General features: G+C 36.6%; 1 pseudogene; it reads right to left on the reverse strand.

Annotated features, from left to right (window-relative positions):
- Positions 1-3107: 3107 nt before the first annotated feature.
- LOC114034849 lies at positions 3108-4890 on the reverse strand (annotated as a pseudogene).
- Between the last annotated feature and the right edge of the window lie 2567 nt (positions 4891-7457).

The raw sequence follows: 7457 nt of genomic DNA on the forward strand, positions 1-7457 counted from the left end.
CAGTGGTACACGAAGAGGAATAGAGAAGATATAGATGATGGAAGTAATCTAAGAATAGAGGTTGGTAGGACATGAAGAGTGATAGAACATGGGAGCAAGAAATTAAAGAATAAAGGAGAGAGTATAGTTGAACTTATTACCATGGGGCTAAGACTACAAAAGGAGAAAAGTGAGGCCAGGGTGGGGTTGACAGGTTGGGAGCACAAGGTGGAGGGTTGTGGGTAAGTCACAAAGAGATATTAAGAGGGATGAAGTAGAGGGAAAGATGGAAAGAAAGGAGGTTGTGGTCAGACATGAGAGTTCTGAACTATGGATCGCTAATGGGTTATGCCAAGATCAAAAGTATGAACAAGCCTGTGTGGTTGAAGTGAAATGAAGGTTTAAGTCATCTGAGTTGAAGAGACTGATGAAATGAGAAGCCATGTATTTTAAGGAAATATCAACATGTGTATTGAAGTCCCTAATTATGGTGGCGAGGGTAGGAGGACAAAAGAAGACAAAGGAGGGAGGATGACCTGGGTGGGTGACCACAATCAGGCTTTAGATATGATGATTTAGATAGAATCAACCTTTCATGGGAAGAAAGGAGAGGTTCCTGAGTGATGGAAACATAGTGAAGGTCTGAAAGTTTCCATGAAGATGAAATTATGATTTCACCATTCAAAAGTTAAAGGAACCAACAAAGAGAACTACTGTTTCACATTTGAATCTCATAGTCAAAGAAGAACTGCCCAATGGGATAGAAATGATAGGCACTTTGTTGGAGGAAGGTTGGTACCAACCTCTAATTCAACATTAGAATTCATGATGCAAAAGAGTAGAAAGCCAGACATAGTCTGCCATGCATTCTATATTTTAGGAGAAAAAACTGAGAAAGGGTAAGTGGCATTACATCACCCCAAAATCAGAATAATTCAACCTATCATCCCCAGAATTCACAAAAGACAATCTCATTCTTTAATAGAAAGTCCTTGAAAATCTAGGGAGTTGAGTCCCTTTCTTCTTTCTGTGTCTTTACTCCTCTTATTGGGGCAGATAGGACAGAATGCTTAGACATAGTAAATCATGATTTGACTGGGCATGTTCCCTTGGTTTCCTAATATTGACCTATGGGCTACCCAACTATAGAATAGAGTACCAGTATCCCAGAAGCTCAGTAATGCACTTAATTTGAGCAAAGAGTAATTCTAGTCTTACAAATACGTACACTGTTCCATTCACACTTTATAGGGCACATGTTCTAGAAGTCAAAAGGTAAAATAGGGTTGAGTATATAATTGTTACTGATCTATGAGTGTTATTGGATCCACTTCTTGTTTTTTTCCTTGCGAAGTCAATCTTTTGTCCTATTCTGTTATCTGTGCAACTAGACAGAATGGTGATAACCACTTTGGGAATATAGAGATTAAAAAATGCCATCATTCCTAAGCAAGGATTTGTAGAGAAATAATATACAATTTCACATACTCAAGCAAACCTCTCTAGCCCCAAAGGATTATGGGAGGAGCCAAGTTCAATACTTGAGATTTATTCTGGCTTGAGGCAAAACATCAGTTCTAAACCCCTCTGTTAACAGAGAGTTAAAGACATACTCACCTAGATTCTGTTGTATTTGCCAGAGATAAGTTGAACAAATTTGATTATTTTGACAGTAGTGTTTGTCTAGGAGCTAGATTTGGCTCACTATTAGGCATTAACCTGGGCAAACTGACTTGTTTAGATCTCTGTAACACAATTCAATGGGAAATAAAATCCCTTTGCATCAATGGCGGAGCCCTTATAACCTTTTGACTCCCTTTGTTCTTTCTTTTTTTATATATAGAAATATTTATTACCAAGATTTTTTTTTACAACAAAGTAAATTACAAAGTCTTATTATAGGGAAATGGAAAAGGAAAAAGGAAAAGATTAAACACTAACACATTAAAAAAGAAGAAAGTGCTCACAGCAACATATTGCAGTCTCCATGAAAATGCATAAATGGCTACTGCCAAAGTACATAGTCAGTAATGACTGGTAAACCTTAGAAAGCAAAATGCAAAAATTCTTTATTTTTTTTCTAATGACATTTAAATGGAACACATTTATGAACCCATTCTTACTATACAACTATTTTAAAATAGTTTCTGGCTACAAAAAGATGCAGATACAATTACCTCACCAAAAGTCTACTTAAAAGCAAGTCAGATGGTTTATAAAAAAAAAAAAGAAGAAAGAAAGAAAAAGAAAACTGCCAGTTTACTCTTCAAACTTTACATTGAACTCACCAGGTTTAAGACTCCCATAATCCAAGATTACAGATTTGATTGAATTCAGTGGCAAGAGTAAAATTCAGATCTATCCCTCTCATGTTCATTTCAGTTTCTACTTTATATAATCTAGTTATTGCCATATGAAGACTACTTCCAGCATGTCTTGCATCTTTATGTAAAGATGGTTATAATGCTATGTTATAACTATTTCTGCATCTTATATGCTAGTTTGTTATATGAAGTGCTACATATATGTAATATATTTTGCTCTATTCTATACCATGTGGTAATAATATAAATATATGTGCTTTCCCAAGTTCAGCCAAAATATCCATGGCAAGAAAGTGTTGGATGAGTATCAAAACTTTCCATGTATCCTTCAAATCCTCCCCATCAATAGAATAATACTGAGACCAGGTTAACAAACTCCAATTTTCATGGTTGGAGAAGAAATTATTTTAATAACTATATTTAAATGATGGGGATAAGATACTAGGAACATGAGGTTAGCCTTACTCAAAAAGAATGGTACAACTACCATTTTAGGGGACAAGCAATACATCAGAATTATAGAGCATATAGATGTATAGACAATGGATATCTATCAAAGAGGAACCATATTAAAGCATAAGCATCACTTTTCTGTTCTAGGTTCTCTCTACCCTTAGGGCAAAAGTGGAACTTCAGTATTACCAATATATTCCCCATACTTCAGTTGGTGGAGTACTTTTCCTAGTCATTTAATCCCTAGATATGAAGGGGACTCCTTAATTCATATTTACATATTTTTAGTTTCTTTGAAGCTTACCCTTTAAGGCATAACTGTCATAAGCTCAAAAGAAACATCTTGACCATTTATGGGTGCCTTAAAGTAAAGACTGATGCTGCAATTTGGTAACAGGGATAGCAACAATTAACTAACTGTGTTACACAACAGACATTACTTTCTGCTTCTTTAGAGACTGTTTTTGTATCAGGACAACAATCAAAGAGCTGATTTCTAAGAGTTTTCTGAGCATATCAGAAATATATCATGTGGTCCATTACCACAAAAGAGACTGAAATCAACACAAGTAAACCATAAGCTTCAGGACTGGGGGCCACAATGACCATGATGAAGTGCATACGATCTAGAAGATAGTTCATAGACCATTTATAATACCTCATTCCAACTCTATTATGTTTTATTGTAGTAACTGTGTCACTGTCAAATCAAAGGCCCAAAAACCAATTCTAGCAGTTACGATCCCTGCAAATAGCAGACTGAGAGAGATTAAAGGTACAGGCTTTGAACTCATCTCTGTGTATCCCTTAGTAGAATAAGACTCATTGAGTACATTGTACATTCCAGTTGCCAAGAAAGTTTCAGGACCTTCTGTAGGTACCATTGGGGATAATTCCTTACTTTGAATTAATGTAGCGTAGATACCTTCAAAGGGAGAAACTGATAAGTCCAAAGAACTTTCGGATATGAAAACAGAGACCAAAGAGAGGGTCAAACAGGCCATCTGGGTTATTCCAGAGATTTGGACCTATTCGAACCAGGCCATACTTTTCTCATAGTCTATTGAAAGCTACTGTTCCCATAATACTAGTGATGGCTGAGGCTGCCATGAGATGACTGAGCACTGAGCCACTTAGATCCTGAGTATAGGCATAGCCAGTAGTGGTACAGTCAAAGCCCAGGATGGAGTTATGGAGAAAAGAAAAAGCCACGTCAGCAGGAAACAATGATTGGCTGTAGTATGAGATCCGTCTGTCACGGAAAGCATGGAAAAGTTCCACTACCTGGGAAGCACAGCCAGGCTCTTTTTTCATTCTCAAACTCATATTTTTTAGGATCTTTTTCACCCATATGATGGAATCCCTCCTGGGCTTTTGATCCAATATCTTTCTGTAATTTCAGTTGCTTCAGTTCTGTTTCATCTACTTTTGGAGAAGCTTTCAAAGCCAAAGCTGGGGTTTTCTGGTAAACTTTCCATAGTAAGAAACACTCCATACAGACGTCAAATTCCATCCAGAAATGAACCCAAAGCCAATCACTGGAGAGCCAAATGTCATTATCTGACCAACAGCCATGGAGGCCAGAATATTAGTTAATTGGTCAATTCTTTGTATTGTAGTATGCATACCTGCTAATTTGTTTCTGTCACCCCCACAACAGCAACAATCCAATCTCTCTGAATTGTGATACCAGTTGCAGTGCTGGCCAAATTTGCAATATTTGCAATAGTGTTGATCAGGATGTAACAGGAAGTAAGGACCTATCCATTGTATATCAGAAGATCAGTTTTATGTAAGAAAATCATCATTAGGATGACACCACATGTGATGAATGAAACATTCTGTACAAAGAAGTGTGGGCCACTTTAAGCCTTGCATTCTTATCTACCCAATCTCCAATGATGGGTCCCAGGATCAGAACAGGGCCTGCCACCACCAGCCCACAGATAGTAGTTAAGAGCAGGCTGTTTCCACAGAGCTCAACCAGAAATACAGATATTGCAAAACACCACATCTGATCTCTCTAGATGGGTAGAGAATGGTCAAGGTAGAGAAGAAATTTTGCAGAGGTAACATAGCCTTCAAAAGATCCACAGCATCCTCCACAAGTGTTTTGGTCGTTTTTATGGGCCATGACACCAAAAGCTCCTTGTTTTCTTTGTCCTCTGCTATTACTGCTACTACTTCTATTTTGATGTTTTTGTCATTAACTGGAATGCAAATAACTGGAGACAACATGACCAAAAAGCAAGGAAACAAAACAAAAACAATACTCTAGAAAACTTAAAAAAAAATTTAAAGGAAACACAGGATTTCTTGTTGTTATCTTTCCAAACTTAGCTATCACTGTAGCTGAAGTTGGAAAAGCTATATGGCTAGGGGAGAAGGGCAAGCAGGCTCCAGATGGCTGTTGGTGGGGGAGCCCTCAGTGGAGGCTCCCATTTACTGAGGCTGTCCTCCCTTTGTCCTTTCAATACTCTCTAGCATTTCTGTTAAAACCGAAATTCAACAAGACTGAGTTCTATTGCTAATCTTCTGCTTTGCCAAAAGCTAAATTTCACATTGGCCCAAAATTAATAGTTGCCTTTTCTCATACACCAGGGCATTCTCTCTAAAGTTTTTTGTTTTTATCTTTGTCCCCTAATTTACCAGATCCAACACTGTTCCAATCATTCTTTTTGTATCTCCCCTCCCTCAAAAGTTTCATGGTAGATAGTGTAGTGTTTCTGGAAATTTTCTCCTTAGCTAATGTAATAAAAACCAATGGAATGTAGTTTTATAAGCTCCGGAAGTTAATTATCTCATTTTAACAACTTCTCCATTTTCATCCATTCGGCCAGAGTAATGTGGCATATCAAAATTCTGGTGGATTTTAATTGCAACCAATATTGAGCATTTGCCGCAAGTAATAATTTAGTGATAGTGATCATTAAAAGTAAATCCTAATATACTTTTCTTCCATTAAGTGTTGAAAGTTTCAGTTTTTGAGTTGCCAAGAATAGCATCCCAGGACATGCAATCTTTATTCTTTAAGAATTTGACAGACCTTGAGCTAGAGAAAACTGTACAATTCATCTAGTCCAACCCTCTACTTTGACAGATGAGACAGATGAGGCTCAAGGAATTTAATTGACTTGCCCAAGCTCATGAAACTAGTAAGTGACTGTAGAAGGAAGAATATCTACCAGAGTCCTCTGTCATGTAGATAAAATAGGCTGGTTCTTTTCTTTAAGCCATAATGAAACCGTCCTACAGTCTTAATTGTTCCAATTCATCTGAATCAACATCGTGGCCTTCAATGAATAGCAAGCCCTTCCATGCTATTGCTAAGTAAATTTCCTTTTATTAACCATCAGATCTTATACTTGTGGTTCATTTCATTCCAATATTAAGCCCCAAATGCCAGGAGATTGACCTATCTTACAACAGTGACAAAGGCGGAATTTAAACACAGGCCCTATGACTTCAAATCCAGCATTCCTTCTTCTGAATCATCATACTGCTTTTTTTTTTTTTTGAGTGAGGCAATTGGGGTTAAGTGAGTCATACAACTAGGAAATATTATGTGCCTGGGGCCGGATTTGAATTCAGGTCTTCCCGATTTCAGGGCTGGTGCTCTATCCATTGCACCAGTGAATCATACTGCTTTCAAGATGACGTCTGTCACATAAAAATAACTACAGGAAAGTTTTTTTTTAATTTTTCCTTCCAACTCATTTAGTCTTCATCTTGATGCCAAAAATATTTTTATTTGGTTGGAAGCAAACAAAGTAAACAAAAAAGTTTGAAACTTGATAACCATCTGTCAATAAGCATTTATAGGGTATCTACAACTATGCTAGGCATTATGGGTTCATTTATTTTAATTGCACTTTCATGCCACTCATTGTCTTCTTTATTTAAATCTATTTTCAATTTTTAAAAATCATTTAGTGGTATTGTTACTCTTATTATTTTGGTTCATGTAACTTGAATTCTAGATCTAGAAGTTCTTAAAAAGCAACAATAAGTTAGGGGATTATCTACCTAACTGTTCAAATATGATTTTGTCTTTTAAAAAAAAAAAGGTAGGGGACAGATGAGATCATATGGCAAGGTTGCATCCAATTCTAAGACTCTACAATGCTTAGAAAAATAATAGAGTTTGTAAGTTTTCATTTCAGTCAGAAATCCTGGAGATACCTGGTGTGTACATGTGTGTTTAATAGTATGGTTTTATTAAGTAGAATATCACAAAGAACTACATTTGTGGCAATACCATGGCTACATGTAGATAGATCCCCAAATGACAAGAGAATATGGACATTTTGGAGGTAGAGGGTAGGATATTTTGTCTTTATTAAGGGTCACTAAGTCAATTAGAAAACGATTCCATGGAGGGCCACATACAAAAAGCAACTTAACTATTTTTTTTTTAATAAAGAAAGATATGTTCAAATCATCTGCTTTACAAATTAAGAATAAGAAACATTAAGTTTTATTCAATGAGCTGTTGCTTACTCTTTGTTTTTAAAGAGGACCAATGACATCACAAGGTGATGTCTTGACTTGCCAGTGAATTGGATTTAAGTGAGGCAGAGTTGCACAAAGTCATCAGCCTCACTCTCTCTTCCACTGTCATCAAAGTCCAATGGCAAGACAAAAATCAGGACAACTGGCAATTCAATGTGCATAGCAAATACAAAGGAGAAAAAGACTCTC

The sequence above is a fragment of the Vombatus ursinus genome, unplaced genomic scaffold, assembly GCF_900497805.2.
Source record: "Vombatus ursinus unplaced genomic scaffold, bare-nosed wombat genome assembly UNPS02009132.1, whole genome shotgun sequence".
Taxonomy (NCBI): domain Eukaryota; kingdom Metazoa; phylum Chordata; class Mammalia; order Diprotodontia; family Vombatidae; genus Vombatus; species Vombatus ursinus.